General features: G+C 37.3%; 1 protein-coding gene across 1 annotated transcript in view; it reads left to right on the plus strand.

Moving 5' to 3' along the window:
- The window catches only part of LOC308638592 (olfactory receptor 4C11-like), a gene marked incomplete at both ends in the record, with an annotated part of 413,029 nt that overhangs the window by 225,027 nt on the left and 166,350 nt on the right, over nt 1–21,652 (plus strand). The window lies entirely within an intron of this gene.

Below are 21,652 nucleotides of genomic sequence, written 5' to 3' on the forward strand. Positions count from 1 at the left end.
TACCCATTTTCTACCTCCTCCTCTCCCCATAAGATACTAACATGGCACAGTGACTGCCCAATACATAACAATTATCAGTGGTGCAGGAGTGCAGCACCCACAAAGAGCCCCAGAGAAAAAGGTCCCTGATTAGGAGGCAGTAAGGGAGAAGGTGAGTGTGATGCAGTTTAGAGACTAACACAGAGACTAGGAACTGGGAGGTCTTCAGGCAAGATAAGGAGATGAGACCAGGCACTCACATATCACTAGCGGGCCCAAGAAGAGAACCTTGTGGAGCAGACTCCCTTAGGGGACCAACCCTCCCTCCCTGGTTACCTTCACCATCCTGAGGGCAGAGATACCAGGTAACAACAGATGACCCCAACTATTGGAGGAGAAGGGAAGTAGGAAAGATACTGATCTCCAACAGAAACAATCCTTGCTTCTTCCTTCAAGAATGTTTTTTTCTTCTCTCTCCCTATTTTCCTGCCCTCACATTCCCAACATATGTGAAACCAAGAATGTTGCATGAATTAGGATATTGAGGACAGAGATGACTGAATGCTATATTACATTTGTGTTGTACATGCTTTTTTCCCTCCAATTTTTACTATTTTAACATTTTAAAATTTTTCTTAATATATATGTGTGTTTGTTTTATGTACTCTACTGTCTTCTCACTTACTTTTCTACCCCAGATTACCTCCTCTTTATTTTCTTGCTACTAACCTTCTTCTTTAGATTTCACTTTCACACTTCCTAAGGTGCTGAGGGCCAGTGCCAAATAGGAATGACACATCGAAATTTCCTTGCCAGCGTACCCCATATTAAATGGACTTGCCTTGGAAATTCGCTGTGACATTGCATGTGTGTTTGAGAAAGGTGACCCTGCTCAAGGACGAGGGTGGATCCAGGTTTAGGGTGTATCCTGCAGGTTTTAGGAAGTATCCCGCTCCTTGGGTTTAGGGCGTTCCCGGTTTAAGACAAGTTTAAGGCGTTCCCGGTTTAAGACATTCTGGGTTTAGGGAAGTTCCAGGTTTAAGGTTATTGCTGCTGGGAATAGGGCGTATCCTGCTGCCTGAGTTCCTGTTGAGTTCTCGTGGAATTGAGAAAGCATTTTGGAACGTGAATTGTGCGGCAGAACTGGGATTTCCCCAGAATGTGTGTGTAGAGGCTGGTGTGAGATCGGGAATAAAGAATTGCTGTTTGAATCTACAAAGCTGTGAGTGGCTCATGATTTTGTGCCCAGCCAAGACTGTGGCACTAAGGTATAATTATTCTATATCCTCACCTCCTACTTCCTCAGCATATCTTCCCACACCTAACCCCCAGTTCTTTGTCCACCATCAGAAACTGTAAACCCTTTTACAAACCTACTGATTATATTATAGATAATGATTGAATTCACTATATTTTTACATTGTAACCAAACTGTAAATATCTTAATTGCAATTATTTGATTTTAGGTTGTAAATTGTTTATATTGGGATCTGTTAACATTGTCCTTCCCCTCAAAGGAGAAGTATTGGAACCCTACAGGGGCATTATAAGCCTATAGAGTAAACAGGTAATGCCTTGGATCCACAGAGCTAGAAAGGCAGAGCTAAAAGACAAAGTAACAACATGAAAAGACACTAGAAGAAAGTACCCCAAACAAATCAAGATGCCATGTTATTAGAATCCATGGCCAGCACAGCAGATGAAATGACAGAGAAAGAGTTCAGGATGTACATAATTAAAAAGTTCTGTGAATTAAAAGATGATATAAGAGACCAAACACAGGCAGCAAAAGATCATTTCAGAAAAAAGCTACATAAACAAATACGAAAAACAAAAGAATACTTTAATAGGGAGTAAGGTTCTAAATAAAAACCAAACAGAAATTCTTGAAATGAAAGAAACAATAAGCCAAATTGAAAGTTAAGTTGAAAGCCAAATTAAAACTTCAGATTAGACCACTTGGAAGACAAAATATATAATATTTTTTATTTCTTTTTTTACAGAAACCACACAGACTGCGTTCCTTTGTTCTTGCTCTCCAAAAAGGAGAGAAGAACGATCATCAATGGCAATAGGTAGTTGCAGCAAAACAACAACAAAAGCCAGCCACTCTTCCTTGTGGTTTCAGGTATTCCACATGATCAGAGAAACTTCTCTAGTAAGGAACTATAGAAATGCTCCCTAAAAGTATAGTCTTAAAAATATATAACTTTGGAAAGAACATAGATCATGCAGTAAAAATGGTAAGAAGCCATCAGCAGAACATTCAAGAAATATGGGATAGCATAAAAAGATCAAACTTAAGAATTATCAGGATAGGGGAAGGCATAGAGTTTCAAACCAAAGGAATGAACAAACTATTCAGTGAAATAATATCAGAAAAAAATTCAAACATGAAGAACGTATTGGAAAACCAAATTTGAAAGGCTTACAGGATGCCAAGTGTACAAAATCACAACAGATCCACACCAAGAAACATTATAATGAACATGCCTAACATACAGAATAAGGAGAGAATATTAAAAGCCGCAAAAGAAAGGAATCAGATAACATATGGGGAGAAACCAATTAGGTTATGTGCAGATTTTTCAACCCAGACCCTGAAAACTAGAAGATCCTAGAACACATATCAAGCTCTGAAAGAAAGTGAAATCCAACCGAGAATCTTGTATCCAGCAAAAATAAGCTTCAGATTCCATGATGAAATAAAAACCTTCCATAAGCAACAAAATTTAAAAGAATTTACAGCTAGAAAACCTTCTCTATGAAGAGGAAATGAAAAACAACAATAAAAAACAACAGAGGTAGATATTATACTAAAGGAAAATTTAATCAAAAGAGAGACCAAGTCAAATTAAATACCAAATATAAACAAAAATGGTTGGGAATACAAATCATGTCTCAATAAGAACCCTGAATGTTAATGACCTAAACTCACCAATAAAAAGACATAGGCTAACTAGCTGATTGGATTAAAAAAGACACTACAGTATGCTACCTCCAAGAGATTCATTTCAAAGGAAAAGACCTCTACAGACTGAAGGTGAAAGGTTGGGAAAAATTATATCACTCATATGGTCTATGAAAGCAAGCTGGGGTTTCTATCTTTATATCAAACAAAGTAGACTTTAAGCTAAAGTTAATCAAATGGAATAAAAAAGGACATTTCATACTGCGCAAGGGAATAATATACCAACAAGACATAACAATTATAAATATATTTGCCTCAAACAATGGAACAATTATGTTCATCAAACTCCTCTCAAGCAGAAGAATAAAACTGACCCCAACACAATAATTCTGGGTGACTTTAACACAACTCTTTTACCACTGGATAGATTTTCCAAACAAAAGCTGAGCAAACAAACTATAGAACTCAAAAATATAATCAATAACTTAGACTTAAATTACATATATAGAATATTTCATCCTTCAATGAGGGAATACACTTTCTTCTCAGCAGCACATGGAACCTTCTCTAAAATAGACCATATATTATGCCACAAAGTAATATTTAACCAATACGAAAAAGTAGAGATACTACCCTGCATTCTATCAGATCACAGTGGAATGAAATTAGAAATCAATGATAAAATTAAAAAAAATATTCTAACCCTTGGAAACTAAATATTATGCTACTGAATGAACAATGGGTTATACTAGACATGAAGGAGAAAATTTAAAAATTCTTAGTGGTGAATGAGAACACAGATACAAACCTATCAAAATCTCTGGGACACTATGGAAGCAGTTCTAAGAGGAAAGTTCATTGCATAGAGTTCGTTTCCCAAAAGAAGAAAAAGTCAACAAATAAATAACTTAAAATTACATCTCAAAGCCCTAGAAAAAGAAGATCAAATCAGCACCAAAAGCAGTATAAGATAGGAATTAATTAAAATCAGAGTTCAAATCAATTCAATTGAAACAAAAGAAACAATTTTAAAAATTGACAAAACAAAAGTTGGTTCTTTGAAAAAATAAATAAAATTGACAAACTCTTAGCCATGCTAACAAAGAGAAGGAGACAGAAAACTAACTAGAAGGAGACAGAAATCACTAACATATGAGATGAAAAAAGAAATATCATAATAGACATTATAGAAATACAGAAGATAATTAAAAATTAATTTGAGAACTTGTAATCCAATAGAATAGAAGATATTGAAGGCATCAACAAACTTATAGAATCATATGATCTGCCCAAATGGAATCAGGATAATATACACATTTGAAACACATAAATTACAAGCAATGAAATAGAAGATTCGATCAAAAGTCTACCAACCAAGAAAAGCCCAGGACTGGAATGATACACAGCTGAGTTCTAAAAGACTTATAAAGAAGAATGAATACCTATACTCTTCAAATTATTTCATGAAACAGAAAAAGAGGGAGCACTTCTAAACTCATTCTATGAGGCCAATATCACACTGATTCCAAAACCAGGCAAAGACCCATCAAAGAAAGAAAACTCCAGACCAATATCTCTAACAAACATAGATGCAAAAAGACTCAATATAAGAACTATATGATCATCTCAATAGACACAGAAAAATCATTTGACAAAATACAGCACTCCTTCATGTTCAAATCACTAGAAGAAACTAGTGATAACAGGAACATATCTCAACATCATAAAAACTATCTATGCGACTTCGCTCCCGGCAGAAAAGCTGAAGGTGTAATCAGCAGTGGATTGTAAGTACCTGAGGCAAAGAAAGCTCAGTACACCCCGCCTTTTTTTTTTTTTTTTTGAATATTGTCTATACAGGGAGAGTTAGTGGATTGGGATTGTTGGCTGGGCTGTGGTTTTGGAGCCAAAAATCCACTCCGCGGGAGCCGCCATTTGCTTTCTGCATGCTGTCTTGATGGCCCTGTCTACGTGGTCCAGCTGCCGCATCTAGAGACTGGAACTGGGCTGCGTGCCGAGCCCTGTCCTCCGAAGGCTGGATCACGGCCTCAAGCACCTCGGTCGCCTGTTCCCTGCTGCACCTTGGGGCAGAGCCTGCTCTGGGGTCGTTTGGCATCCCCCTGCGAGGGGACCCGTGCTCCGGAGGAGGGGGCTGGAGAGCCGCAGCAGCAGCCGCTTGGGCCCCGGGAGCTAGGCACCGGGCCGAGGAGCAGCGGAGGCCGCGGCGGCGCTGCTAATGTCGCGGACAAGCGCGGCGCCCAAGAGCGCGGCCCAGAGGTGGAGGCGACAGGAGCAGGGTTTCAGTTCTAGAAAACTGGACTGGAAACAGAAGCAGCAGTTTGCATAATCCCAAGATCTTGCTTATGCCAGGAAACTGTAAGGGTAAAATGAATATCATTGAGGAGGTCTAACATGGCGGCAGGCGTGGAGAGATCAAGTCTCTGACCTCTTCAACTGCGCGGGCATAGGGAGCTGTAATTATCTAAAGCCTGTTTGCTCAGGATCACTAGACAATGCTGAGCTGACTTGGAGCTAGGGCGTACACCTTGGGCCCCTCAGAAAACACACACTGAGCACGAATCTGCTGCATTCAAGCCCCAGTTCACCTGCTTCTAGTGACTCAGCACTAATGATCCCGCTGAAATAACTAGTCGGCCCACCTGAACTCACAGAGGTAAAAGCCAACTGAGCACGATAGTCAGACCCAGGGTATCCCTCTGCTGACAACAGAGGCCCCTTGCACCAGCTACCATGGGAGTTGCTACCTGAGGGCAAACAAATTTGCTAGGGGTCCTCAGCCCCAAGGCCTACAAACTTAGGGTCTGAGGGAAGCAAACAGAAAGGGTGGGCCCAGGCATCCATGGAAACAGGGCTCCCAGGAGCAGCAGACCCGGCGTATAGCCAGTATTGTGGCGAGCTTCACAGGTGAGCGGGGCCTGGCTTGAGGAACCACAAGAGAAGGCCCTAGGCACTCAGGATTGGAGACCCGCACAGTCTGGGAAGAAGAGCTGAGGAACAGTGATTGGTTCCCACCCATCAAGAAGAGAAGCCTGGCCCAGTTCCCACCTACTGGAAGAGAAGTTAATTGAGCTCTATGACTGCATTTATTATTATTATTATTTTTTTAATGATTATTATTGGTATTTTTTTAAATTTTATTTTCACTTTTTTTTGTTGATGTTGTTGTTGCTCTTCAACTTTCTTATTAATAGTTACAATTTTTTAATTCTTTTTATTCTACTATTATTACTACTATTTTTTAAACTTTAATTTCCATTTGTTTATTATCATTATAATTTTTGGGGGGGTTTTAAATTTTTATTTTTTCGTTTTTTCTTTGTTTCTTTTCACTTTTTTTCTTTTGTCTTTTCATTTCTTTTCAATTTTTCTTATTCCCCCTTTCTTGAATTCTACCTGCCTACACTCACTCTCTTTAGTGACTTCTTCCCTTCCCGTCTAATACCTCTCCTCCCAAGCATCAAATAAATTTATAAGAGTAAACAGTAACTCAGCAGTCAAACAGAACAAGAAGTATCATGAGCATAAAAAAGCAAGGAAGAAAAGGAGTACAAACAATGAAGGACAGCCTAAATATTCAGGAGGACCTGGAGTCATCAGAAAAATGGCCATATAAAGAACTCAAGGAACACCTTAGACAGATGGAAAGGAACCTTAAAGATCACATTGAAAATGAATTACATAAACAGATAAAAGAAGAAGTTAAGCATCTTTATCAGTAGATAGAGATTATAAAAAAAATCAAACAATAATTCTAGAAATGAAGGAAACGATAAACCAAATTAAAAACTCAATCGAGAGTATCACTAACAGAGTGGAGCAAGTAGAAGCCAGAACGTCAGATAATAAAGACAAAATGTATCATCTTGAAAAGAGTCTAGCCAACTCAGATAGGCTGGTAAAAAATCACGAGAAAAACATCCAAGAGATTTGGATAACTTAAAAAAACCAAACTTATGAGTCATCGGGATAGAGGAAGGCACAGAGATTCATGCCAAGGGAATGAGTATCTTGCTGAATGAAATAATTACAGAAAACTTTCCAGAAATAAAAAAGGAAACAGATATACAAATTGAAGATGCATACAGGACACCGAGCACACAAAATCACAGTAGACCAACGCCAAGACACATTGTTATGAAGATATCCAATATACAGAACAAAGAGAAAATATTAAAAGCTACAAGAGAAAAGAGGCAGATTACATTTAGGGGTAAACCAATAAGGTTAACAATGGATTTTTCATCACAGACGCTGAAAGCAAGAAGATCCTGGAACAACGTATTTCAAACACTGAAAGACAATGGATGCCAACCAAGAATTCTGTATCCAGCAAAACTAAGCTTCAGATATGACAACGAAATAAAAATCTTTCATAATAAACAAAAGCTAAAAGAATTTGTAGCCAGAAAACCAGCATTGCAAAGCGTCTTGAGCAAAACTCTACACGAGGAAGAAATGAAAAACAATAACCAAAACCATCAGCGGGAAGTGCCTCGGTAAAGACAGAGGAAGGGGGGAAAGCTAATCATGGAGAAACAAACTAAATTAGGAAAAAAAAAGAGATAAATAATCAAACATGGCAGGAAGTACAAACCATATATCAATAGTAACTCTAAACGTTAGTGGCTTAAACTCTCCAATAAAGCGACATAGGCTGGTAACATGGATTAAAAAAACAAATCCAACAATATGCTGCCTCCAGGAGACACATCTGATTGGAAAAGACATACACAGGCTCAAGGAAAAAGGTTGGGAAAAAATATACCACGCACACGGTCCTCGTAAGCAAGCAGGGGTGGCCATTCTCATATCGAATAAAATCGACTTCAAGACTAAGTTAATCAAAAGGGATAAGGAAGGACATTATATACTGTTAAAAGGAACCATTCACCAACAAGACATAACAATTATCAATATGTATGCACCAAGTAATGGCACTGCAACGTTCATAAAACAAACTCTCCTCAAGTTCAAGAATCAAATAGACCACAACACGATAATCATGGGTGACTTCAACACACCTCTCTCACCATTGGACAGATCCTCCAAAAAAAAAAGTTGAATAAAGAAACTATTGACCTCAATATCACAATCAATATCCTAGACTTAACTGACATATATAGAATATATCAACCATCATCAAGTGGATATACTTTTTTCTCAGCAGCACATGGAACCTTCTCAAAAATAGATCATATATTATGCTATAGGGCAACCTTCAGTAAATATAAAGGGGTAGAGATAATATCATGCACTTTATCAGATCATAATGGAATGAAACTGGAAATCAATGATAAAAGAAGGAAGGAAAAATCCTACATCACATGGACAATGAACAATACGTTACTGAATGATCAATGGGTTCCAGAAGACATAAAGGAGGAAATCAAAAAATTCTTAGAGATAAATGAAAATATAGACACAACATATCGGAATCTATGGGACACAATGAAAGCAGTCTTAAGAGGGAAATTCATCGCCTGGAGGTCATTCCTCAAAAAAAAAAAGGAAAAACCAACAAATAAATGAGCTCACACTTCATCTCAAAGCCCTAGAAAAGGAAGAGCAAAACAATAGCAAATGTAGCAGAAGGCAAGAATTAATTAAAATCAGAGCAGAAATCAACGAAATTGAAACAAAAGAAACTATTGAAAAAATTAACAAAACAAAAAGTTGGTTCTTTGAAAAAATAAATAAGATTGACAGACACCTAGCCATACTAACGAAGAGAAGAAGAGAGGGAACTCAAATTACTAACATACAGGATGAAAAAGGCAATATTACAACAGACGCTTCAGAAATACAGAAAACAATTAGAAATTACTTTGAAAACCTATATTCCAATAAAATAGAAGATAGTGAAGACATCGATAAATTCCTTAAGTCATATGATTTGCCCAGACTGAGTCAGGAGGAAACTCACAACTTAAAAAGACCAATATCAATAGATGAAATAGAAGAAGCAATCAAAAGACTTCCAACCAAGAAAAGCCCAGGACCGGAAGGGTATACAGCGGAGTTTTACAAAACCTTTAAAGACGAATTAATACCAATACTTTTCAAGTTATTTCAGGAAATAGAAAAAGAGGGAGCTCTGCCAAATTCATTCTATGAGGCCAACATCACCCTGTTTCCGAAACCAGACAAAGTCACCTCAAAGAAAGAAAACTACAGACGAATATTTCTAATGAACCTAGATGCAAAAATCCTCAATAAAATTCTGACAAATCGGATACAAAGGCACATCAAAAAAATTGTGCACCATGATCAAGTAGGATTCATCCCTGGGATGCAAGGATGGTTCAATATATGGAAATCAATAAATGTTATTCACCACATCAATAGACTTAAAGATAAGAACCATATGATCATCTCGATAGACTCAGAAAAAGCATTTGACAAAGTACAGCATCCCTTTATGTTCAAAACATTAGAAAAACTAGGGATAATGGGAACTTACCTCGACATTGTAAAAGCTATCTATGCTAAGCCTCAGGCTAGCATCATTCAGAATGGAGAAAAATTGAAGGCATTCCCTCTAAAATCTGGAACAAGACAGGGATGCCCCCTATCACCACTTCTATTCAATATAGTTCTCGAAACACTGGCCAGAGCAATTAGAGAGATGAAAGAAATTAAAGGCATAAAAATAGGAAAAGAAGAACTTAAATTATCACTATTTGCAGATGACATGATTCTATACCTAGAAGACCCAAAAGGGTCTACAAAAAAACTACTAGAACTAATAAATGAATTCAGCAAAGTGGCAGGATATAAAATCAACACACATAAATCAAAGGTATTTCTGTATATCAGTGACAAAACTTCTGAAACAGAAATGAGGAAAAACACTCCATTCACAATATCCTCAAAAAAAATAAAATACTTGGAATCAACGTAACAAAAGAGGTGAAAGACCTGTACAATGAAAACTACAGAACCCTAAAGAGAGAAATAGAAGAGGATCTTAGAAGATGGAAAAATATACCTTGTTCATGGATAGGCAGAACTAACATCATCAAAATGGCAATATTACCAAAAGTTCTCTATAGGTTTAATGCAATGCCAATCAAAATCCCAATGGAATTTCTTGTAGAAATAGATAAAGCAATCGTGAAATTCATATGGAAAAATAAAAGACCCAGAATAGCAAAAACAATTCTAAGCAGGAAGTGTGAATCAGGTGGTATAGCGATACCACATTTCAAACTATATTACAGAGCAATAGTAATAAAGACAGCATGGTACTGGTACCAGAACTGGCGGGTGGACCAATGGTACAGAATAGAGGACACAGAGACTAATCCACAAAGTTACAACTATCTTATATTTGATAAAGGAGCTAAAAACATGCAATGGAGAAAGGATAGCATATTCAACAAATGGTGTTGGGAAAACTAGAAATTCATATGCAACAAAATGAAACTGAATCCCCTCCTCTCGCCATGCACAAAAGTCAACTCAAAGTGGATCAAGGAGCTAGATATCAAATCAGAGACTCTCTGTCTGATAGAAGAAAAAGTTGGCTCCGATCTACAGATTGTGGGGTCGGGCTCAAAATTCCTTAATAGGACACCCATAGCACAAGAGTTAATAACAAGAATCAACAAATGGGACTTACTTAAACTTAAAAGTTTTTTCTCAGCAAGAGAAACAATAAGAGAGGTAAATAGGGAGCCTACATCATGGGAACAAATTTTTACTCCTCACACTTCAGATAGAGCCCTAATATCCAGAGTATACAAAGAACTCAAAAAATTAGACAATAAGAAAACAAATAACCCAATCAACAAATGGGCCAAGGACATGAACAAACACTTCACAGAGGAGGACATACAATCAATCAACAAGTACATGAAAAAATGCTCACCATCTCTAGCAGTCAGAGAAATGCAAATCAAAACCACCCTAAGAAACCACCTCACCCCAGTAAGATTGGCAGCCATGATGAAGTCAAACAACAATGAGTGCTGGCGAGGATGTGGGGAAAAGGGTACACTTGTACACTGCTGGTGGGACTGCAAATGGGTGCGGCCAATTTGGAAAGCAGTATGGAGATTCCTGGGAAAGCTTGGAATGGAACCACCATTTGACCCAGCTATTGCCCTTCTCGGACTATTTCCTGAAGACCTTAAAAGAGCACACTACAGGGATACTGCCACATCGATGTTCATAGCAGCACAATTCACAATTGCTAGACTGTAGAATCAACCCAGATGCCCTTCAATAGATGAATGGATAAAAAAAATGTGGCATTTATACACCATGGAGAATTACGCAGCACTAAAAAATGACAAAATCATGGAATTTGCAGGGAAATGGATGGCACTAGAGCAGATTATGCTTAGTGAAGCTAGCCAATCCCTAAAAAACAAATACCAAATGTCTTCTTTGATATAATGAGAGCAACTAAAAACAGAACAGGGAGGAAGAGCAGGAAGAAAAGATGAACATTAAACAGAGACATGAGGTGGGAGGGAAAGGGAGAAAAAAAGGGAAATCACATGGAAATGGAGGGAGACCCTCATTGTTATACAAAATTACATATAAGAGGTTATGAGGGGAATGGGATAACAAACATGGAGGGAAATGAATTACAGTAGATGCGGTAGAGAGAGAAGATGGGAGGGGAGGGGAGGGGGGATAGTAGAGTCTACCACGCGGCCTGCGCAGTGGTTTCATTAATGAGGTTCTGGCATTAAGTTAGTTAGAAGAGATCAAAATAAAACACACAGACAGTACCTTATTTTATATTGCTAGGTCCGAGACGGCTTGCCTCCCTGGTTCCCGCCTCAAGCCGCCCAGCAGGGCAGTGAGGATTACTCTGGGCTAGCAGGAGAGAGAGAGAGCGAACACGCATGGGAGCAGCCTTGGAGCTCTGCCCTTTGGGCAGAAGTATAAGAAGTTTGTATTACCTCTGTGTGAACACGGCTGAAGAAACCTGCCTTACCAGAGCTGGAACCATCTGTGAACACCGATAAAGCTCCCTCTATTGGATGGGAACGTACAATCTTTGGAAAAATAAGTGATGTTAATGATGCAAATTGTACAATCTTATCACGAGGATAATGGCTATCTATCTGGCCAGGAAAATCTGCAAAAGCTATCTGCCATGAACTAGAGGTTTGAAAAAGCCAATTAGTCTGTTGAACAGAAAATGGAATAATTATGATATCAGGCTCAGGTCCAATTAATTGTAAAATCCTAGTTCTACCTTTAATAACTAATTGAGCTATAGAATCATGAAAAGGAATTAATGTTTTTTCAGGGGAGTGAGATAAATAGATCCATTTAATAACTTTTAATTTTTGCCATATGGCTCCTGTTGGGGTATGCTCAGTTGGAAATATTAATAAATACATTATTTCTTTAGGATCTATTCTAGTAAGCTGTGCATTTTTAATTGCAATTTCCACTTTCCTTAAGGCTGTCTTAGCTTCTGAAGTTAGTTGACGTGGAGAGGTTGGAGAAGGATTTCCTTGTAATATCTGAAATAAAGGACTTAACTCAGAAGTAGTTAACTTTAAGGATGGTCTTAGCCAGTTAATATCTCCTAATAATTTTTGAAAATCATTAAGGGTACGTAACTCTTTAACTCTTATCTGAAGATTTTGAGGACGGATCGTACTCCTTTGAATTATCTGACCAAGATATTGAAAAGGAGATACCTTTTGAATTTTTTGAGGAGCTATACATAAACCCATTGTTGTAAGTGAAGTCTCTAACTGAGTAAAAATTTCTGAAAGTACTTCTGGATTAATATGAGCCAATAGTATATCATCCATAAAATGAATAATATATGCATCAGGGAAGCTATTTCTAATGGGATCTATTGCCTGGTCAACATATTTTTGGCATAGTGTAGGACTATTACACATTCCCTGAGGAAGGACCTTCCAGCAGTATCTTTTAACAGGTTCCTTAAAATTAATTGTTGGGACAGTGAAAGCAAATTTTTCACAATCTTTAGGATGTAACCTTATAGAGAAAAAACAGTCTTTTAAATCTATTACCATCAAGCTATAATCTAAAGGAATGGCTGTGGGGGAGGGAAGTCCTGGCTGTAATGATCCCATAGGCTGAAATATCTCTCTTAAAAGCCTTGAAAATCATTAGGGGTTTGTACGGAAACTGTGGTTCCGCTCCGGTAAAATTAAAGATGGCGGCCCCCATGGTTGGCACGGAAACTGTTTGTTTTGCTCCGGTAAATCTAAAGATGGTGGCCCCCATGGTCGGCGCGATGACGTCACACTGTGCGACCGTTCTTGGAATTCCCCGGCTCCCACTAGGAGGGAATGCCGGTGGCTGCGAGAAAGCGGGCTGATCCGTGCCATTTGAATTCTCTGCATTGGGTCGGAGAACATCCTGACAGATTTTATTTGCGTTCTCAAAAGCCAATTGCCTAACGATAAATTCGCTAGCTCCTGGGTCCCCGATGGACCTGTTCGCAGCCTGATACAGTCGGGCTACGAAATCTGAATAAGTCTCACTGGCACCTTGTCTGATTTTGGTAAGAACTAAATTGGACTGGTCCTTGGGGACAATTTGTCTCCAGGCTCGTTTTGCACAATCAGTTATTTGATTGTACACTACAAAATCATAATTTAACTGTCTTTCTAAATCAGCGAAATTTTCAGTCCCTAAAAACATTGTTACTGGCGTCTCTATGCCCTGTCTCCTGTTTCTTTCTGCCTGTTCATTACAAAAATCAGTCCAGTAAGTTTTCCAAAGTAAGTAATCTCCCCCGCTCAGACAAGATCTGGCTAAAAAAATCCAATCACTAGGAGGAAGGGGTTGTGAGCAAATATTTTCTATCAGACTCTGAACAAAAGGCGAATTTGGGCCATACGTTTCACATGCATTTTTCAATTCCTTGATAGTTTTAAATGGAATTACAGCATGAACTCTAACTCTCTGATCTTGTTCATTAGTTTGTTCAAAAACTGGAAAGAGGTGAAAACCAGTAGTATCCTCTCCCATTTCTTGAGCCTTCCTAATACCTTGCTGAACTGGGGTAAGAAAAGTCATCTTTAATTCAGCACACCTGTTAAATTTGGTCCTTCTAGCAGGTACCAGCCGAATTTTAAAAGCTTGGGCAGGTGGTGCTAAATGCAATCTATTAAAATTTCTCTCTAAGTCCTGAGTTTCCACGTCTAATTCTTCTTCCTCAGACTGTGAGCTGCTATCAGACTCTGTACTATCGCCATTTGGAATTTGGGTTTCTAACTCACGTGGCTGAGAAGAAACCTGAGCCCCTCTAGGAGTTTCCTCTGTATTTTCCTCTCCAGGAAGATTGTTTACCACTTCCGGAGGGCTCTCCAAGATTAGAGATGCTTCTTCTTTATCATGCTGTTCTGTACAATCTGTCTGCGGGCTAGCTTGCATAATTTTAACCTTTGTTTTAGCTCCTAGCGCTTTTGTTTTAAAACGGCTCAAAGGAAAGGAAATTAACTTAGCTTCAGGCTGATTTTCCATTTGAATAGACCTAATAGCTCTTTGAATGCCTTTCAGAAGGTCTTCAGTAGGCTGCGAACTCTGGCCTATATTTTTAAAAAGACAAACTTTTTTCCTTTCTAATTTCTCCCAAGTAAGTAAATTTGGAGACTCTTGGTCACAAAACCAAGGACAATATTTACCTACAATCTTTAAGAATTGCAATAACTGAGTTTTCTTTATCTGTTTTCCTTTCTGATTAATTATACTGTATAAAATAGTTAGATACATTTCCTTATCCGAAGAAGTAGAATTTCCCATTTTAAGTAAATTAACGTCTCTTTCCTTCAATATCTCCTGGTACTTTTGTGACCCAAATGTCACCTCTTCCTTATTTTTCTCTTTATTCCTTATCTTCCTTTCTCTTTATCTCTTTTTCCTTATCTTCCTTTTTATTCTTTCCCTTAATCTTTTTAGCGCGTGCTCCCACTCAATCTAACTAATTCAGAATGCCCCCCTCGTGGGCGCCAATTCTACCACGCGGCCTGCGCAGTGGTTTCATTAATGAGGTTCTGGCATTAAGTTAGTTAGAAGAGATCAAAATAAAACACACAGACAGTACCTTATTTTATATTGCTAGGTCCGAGACGGCTCGCCTCCCTGGTTCCCGCCTCAAGCCGCCCAGCAGGGCAGCGAGGATTACTCTGGGCTAACAGGAGAGAGAGAGAGCGAACACGCCTGGGAGCAGCCTTTTATTTGGGGGAACAAGAGATTCAGGGGAGAATTCCATCCAATGAAGGTTGAGGGGGGGCTGTACTCCAAGGTCAGGGTCAGTGATTGGGTCTCCAGGGTCAGTGGTCATGCACACCCCCACACGGATGGGCTCTCTCATCAGGAAAGGGTCGGGATAACTCCGACACAGCCAGAGCGCCTCAGGCCCTTAACGGGAGTCACCCAATCACGTGTCAGAATGGCTCCCCACAGTAGAGGATAGGAAAGGTAGCAGAATACAACAGTCACTAATATGGCATTATGTAAAAATGTGATGTGTAACCGATGTGATTCTGCAATCTGTATTTGGGGTAAAAATGGGAGTTCATAACCCACTTGATTCTAATGTATGAAATATGATATGTCAAGAGCTTTGTAATGTTGTGAACAACCAATAAATAAAATAAAATTTTAAAAAAAGAAAGAAATAACCAGTGAAGTGAATAGAGAGCCTATATGTTGGGAGCAAATTTTTACCCCTCACACATCAGATAGAGCACTAATCTCTAGGGTATATAAAGAACTCAAAAAGCGAAACACCAAAAAAAAAAAAATAACCTAATCAATAAATGGGCTAAGGAACTGAACATACACTTCTCAGAAGATTATATACAATCAATCAACGAATACATCTCTTGCAATTAGACAAATGCAAATCAAAACTACTCTAAGATATCATCTCACTCCAATGGAATGGCAGCTATTAAGAATACAAATAAATATAAGCATCGGTGAGGATGTGGGGAAATATATTGCTCATGGGACTGCAAATTGGTGCAGCCAATATTGAAAGCAGTATGGAGATTTCTTGTAAAACTGGGAATGGAACCACCATTTACCCAGCTATCCCTCTCCTTGGTCTATACCCAAAGGACTTAAAAACAGCATACTACAGGGACACAGCTGCATCAATGTTTATAGAAGCACAATTTGCAATAGCTAAACTATTGAACCAACCTAGATGCCCTTTAGTAGATGAATGGATAAATAAAATGTAGTATATATACATAATGGAATATTACTCAGCAATAAAAGAGAATAAAATCATGACATTTGCAGGTAAATGGATGGAGTTGGAGAATATAATGCTAAGCAAACTTAGCCAATCCCATAAAAACAAATGCTGAGTGTTTTTTCTCATATAAGGAGGCTGAATAATAGTAGGGTTGGGAGGGGGAGCATGGGAATATTAGACAAACTATAGATAGGGTGGGAGGGGAAAGGAGGGGCATAAGGGCAAAAAGATGGCAGAATGAGATGGACATCATTACCCTAAGTACATGTATAACGACATGAATAATTTGAATATACTTTGTATACAGAGATATGAAAAATTGTGCTCTATATGCATAACATGAATTGTAATGCATTGTGCTGTCATATATAACAAATTAGAATTAAAAAATTAAAATAAAATAAAAAGAATTCCCAAGAGGTTTATTCTTCCCAGAGAGATCTTCATAACAAATTCAATTCCAATCAAACTCCTATCATATTATTTAGTAGATGTTGACAAGTTAATTCTGAGGTTCATATGGTGAGGGAAAAGGCTCAGAATGTGTAACCTGAATACAGAGGGGAAGAATAAAAATGGACAATCAATAATACCTAACTTCAGGATAGTACAAACTGTGAAATCAAGACAGTGTAATATTGATGAAAGAGTAGACAAATAGATCAAAGTATAGACAAAGATGTCAGCCACTCTGGAAAACTGGAAGTTTCTTATTAATCTAAGCATACTCACTACACAGCCAAGTAACTGGGCACCTTGGTATTTATCCCAATGAGCCAAAAAAAAATTAATCCCTGTTCTTTGTGAATTTGTCAGCCTCAGTTATTCTGCTACAGCAGCAGAAAATGGACTAAGGCAGTGGGGGACAGAAGTTACATAGGAGGTCTACGTACTTTGTGCTCAAATTAATTTGACTCTAAAACTGCTTTAAAAATAAAGTTTGAAACAAATAAATAAAAGAGAGTAAAAGCAAACCTAGAAAAATATAAATACATGGGGAAGCTGGGGGAAGAGTCTACATGATGTTTTGTTATATTAGTTATGTTTCAAAATAAAATTTCTGTGAATTGGTTAGGATCAGGAAGCACCCAAACATGAGAAGATAAGCTAAAATGACTCAGGGACCTAAATGGAGCTGAAATTCAGGCCGACCACAACATGAGCTAAGATGGAATAATCATACCAGTTTGGACATAGCCTATTATGAATTTTAAAAGGACTGCAAGGAAGTTGAGAGAATTGATTATAGTTAACTATTCATCTTATGATTTTATAACTTTAAGAAGGTTATTTTCAACATGAAAGCATCATTTTCTTTTGTTAAATGAACTATTGCATTTGAAGTTCTGTTAATATAGAAAAATATGTTAAGACTGCTCATATAGTGTCTGATACACAGACGTAGGCAATACACTTTTGTTTTCTTTTATTTTTTAGTAGTTTTAGTTGTTGGTAAACATAGTACCTTTATTTTATTTATTTATTTTTATATAGTGCTGAGGATCAAACCAAGTGCCTCACATATGCCAGGCAAGTGCTTTACCACTGAGCCACACCCCAGCCCCTACACTTTTATTTACTTAGATTAGAATATTGAACATGCCTGGCTTCACCTTTTAAAATAAATCTAGAAATGAATGAGAAAGTGAATAGAAGCCAATTTTTACTTTTTAGTTGTTAGAACCAACAATCATATCTTAAAAAACTGTTTTTGTGAAAGAAATTAAAACCAAAATTCCAGAATGTATAAACTTCTTCAAAGGAGCACCCTCTTGAAAACAAGGGGACATAGCATCTCAATTCACAATAATTAAACTATGGAACCTTCAGAAGAGAATCAACTGAGCCAGCTAATGCATGCACACACCTGGACAAAATTTCCTGAGAAACAAATTGACTATAAGTTGTTTTAAGGAAGCACCTTCAGAGTCTACTCAAAGTTGTCTCAAAATTGCTTTTTAAAAAACAGGCATGCACACAAAAGCTCACTTGTCAACAATGTGGACCTTTTTCATAATAATCTTAAAATACATGAACTGAAACATGATAACTTTCCCTCCCACTAAGGAAACACATAGCCTATTAAAAAGCATGATGACCACCTAGGACCGCACAGAAGAACCTGAAAACTTACTATTCCACCAGGAAACATGCAGCTTCTCTATTCTCACTTTCTAGGAATGCTGTCACTGCAGGTTGATTGGAGAGACAGATTTAAATTTAACTCTGTGTTTGTCCATCCTCAATAACAATTTTTCCTGCTTCAAAACTCTGAAACACATAATTCTCTTCTAGCTTCATTGGGCAGTGAGTGCTTTGCTTGGGAACAAAACTCTAAAATACCTTGGAAATTCTGCCCAAGGCACTTGAGATCTTAGAGGTGACATAAATCACAAAGAGCAGAATGGAAGACAAATTTCAAGGACCACAGATCTCAAAATAGGACCTTTCCTAGTGGTTTTTGGCAGAAAGAAACAAAGTCAGATGTCAGAATGAAGACAACTGGGAGACACCATCATAGCTCACTGAATAAATGTGGCAGTGCAAGTGACCCACCATTCAGATGAGTGGTGACCACAAGTGTTGCATCTAAGAAGATTTCAGATCACAAGAAAAAACTCCTGCCAAAGGCATAACCTGAACCTCAACCTCAACCTAAAGAAACTGTACACAAATCTGAACAGGAGCACACAGAACATTCCACCAAATAACTGCCATGTACTCTGCCAGTCTTTGCAGAGTGAGGAGTTTCATTTTCTTTTGTGCAGGACTAAATGGTCATCCTGGCTCTTCATAGGTTTTGTGATTTTTTTCAAGTTTGAGGTATTTTCATGAACCCTGGGGAATTTTTTAACTTATCACACACACACCAAAAAAAAAAAAATGTTTATATAATACAGACATGCCATCTCTGTTGCCTAAGTCTGTTCTTGAAATGATGACTTCAGGGTGACCAGGAGTGGACTCTGGAGGCACTCTCAGAAAAACAACTTAAAGACATTTGGAACCAGAAAAATATAAAAGCTTGGGAATGGTTACACATGAAAGGAATCCAAGCTTTACATATGAGGAGAAAATAAAATGTGTGTCTTTCTATTGTTTTTTGCTACAAAGAAGATGTTATTGGGACAGCTGGTGAAGTGTCAGTAGGCTGTGTGGATGGTGTAATAGTAATGTCTCAATGTCAACTTCTTGATTTTGATTGCTATACTGTGGTTATTTAATATGTTTATTGTGTTTTTGGAAAGCCTTAGAAGGTTTAATGCCAAAGAATCATCATGTCTACAATCTACTCATAAGCCTTTAAATAAAAACTATTAATTCTATGTATATAAATGACAGAGAAGAATGCAGAATTGAAAAGAGTAGTATTGACATACGTCTATAATTATATATATATATATATATATATATATATATATATATATATATATAAACATACATATGCACATATATATGTCTTCATAGGTATGTATGTTAAAAAAAGAGAAGAGAATAAAAACACACCTAGAAAAATATGAATACATGGGGAATCTAAGGGAAGAGTGTACAGGATGTTTAGCAACTTTTATCTGAGTTTGAAGTATGTCACAATCAAAATGTTTTAAAACAAAAAACTACACATGAAAAATACAGAAATGCAAACACAGCAAAAAACAATAGCCGCAATGGGTACTTTTGCTCAGTGTATGCAAATAGGCTTGAAGACCTTATCATCATCACGAGGTAAAAAGCCTACCACACCTAAGCACAGGCAAGACTTCATGGATTTTGTCTGGCTGTTCTCTCAAGGTCATTGCATACGGTTTTCAACTTCAATAAGCCCTTGTTTGCACAATGTTAATATGGGTCCAATAAAAGTCCTTACTTCATGATGTTACTGGAGAAATCAATTCTCTGATGTAACACATGGAATCTAACATAACATGCATAGAGCAAGTCCTAAAAAAGGATAAGCATTTTATAAATGCTAAGTGTGATTGTTACTCAGAACCCTTCAAAGAAAATATCACCTGATTGCTATTTAAGCTGTGTCAGAAAATAAATTATTTTAAAAGGTGAAACTATTTCTATAAAGCACTGATTCAGCAATTATTTACTGTGTTCAGCACAATCATAGGTGCTTTGGAGAGAGCAGTTTATATTTTAGAGAGAAACAAAAAATACACAAAAAATTGTAATTATAATATATAAAAAACTGTTCAACAATGCTAAACCTAAGTGTGTACTTGAACCTCACGAGTGACAGGGAGAAGAAATATTCAAGCAAATTCTTTTTTTTTTTGTTGTTATTGGGGTTAAACCCAGGGTCTCAATAAGTTGCTCAGAGCCTGTTTAAGTTGCTGAGGCTGGCTTTGAACTTGTGATCCTCCTGCCTCAGCCTCCCAAGTTGCTGGGATTACCATAATGTGCCACCACATTCTGCAGGGCAGATCCTTAAATTGTGATTAAATAAAATCCATTGTATAAAATTCCAAAACATCTTTGCACATACAGATATGTACTCTTTTACATCATAACACTCAATGCAAAACACTTAAGAAGCACAGGAATCCTTCAAAATAAGAGAATATTACAATGTAATCCTAGCAAAGTTTATTTCATAAATGCCATGATAGTCTAACACAATAAAAGTCTATGAAATACTGATCATAATAGTACTTATGAGGGTAAAATTGTTGAGTCATCAGTATAACTGCCAGTGAGGTGTTTGGAAATGCACACTGTGTTGACTTTTTATTTCAATTAAAACAAATGATGATGTATCTCAGCTGTCATCAACATTATTACACATCATACTGGATGGAGTCATCCTTCCGCTTCATCAATAGAAATATATTAGCAGTGTTAGCATTTGGAAAGAAGAAATGCTTATTATGAAAATGACAAAAGAATATAAAATAAAACCAGAAATAATAAAGAAGTAATGCATAAATTTGAAAAGGAACCACCATATGAGTACAATCATCCTAAAGTTGACATTAAATGGAAATGGACAACCTAATAAAGGTGAAACAGTAATTTACTTGGAATCTATATTAGGTTAGAACTTACAGGCAAAAATAACTGCAAAAAATAAATAAATCAGAGTATTAATCATATTTTTGTAGTAACATTAGTATTGTCTTTTGTCTCTTAAATGTTTTTTTAGCTTTACTCTGTCTGATTGACAAATAGGAATCATACATGATTCAGGAGTGTGATATGATATTTTAATATATGTGTACTTTGTAAAATGACCACTGTAATCAACATAATTAATATATTCATCAACTTAAATGAGTAAAGTTTCCTTTCTTCATTTTCTTTTCTTTTTTTAAAGTGGACACTTAAGATCTACCCTCTTATCTAATGTCACGTATACAATATGGTATTATGAAAAATAGCTACCATGCTATAGATCAGACACCAGAAATCACTTAGCTGGTATATGAAGCTGGGTACACTTGGACCGACATCTCCAGTTTTCCCACCTTCCAGCCATGACAACTACCATAGGAGATACTGGTGAGGAATGCATC

The sequence above is a fragment of the Spermophilus citellus genome (assembly GCF_964194105.1).
Source record: "Spermophilus citellus genome assembly, chromosome: 2".
Lineage (NCBI taxonomy): Eukaryota > Metazoa > Chordata > Mammalia > Rodentia > Sciuridae > Spermophilus > Spermophilus citellus.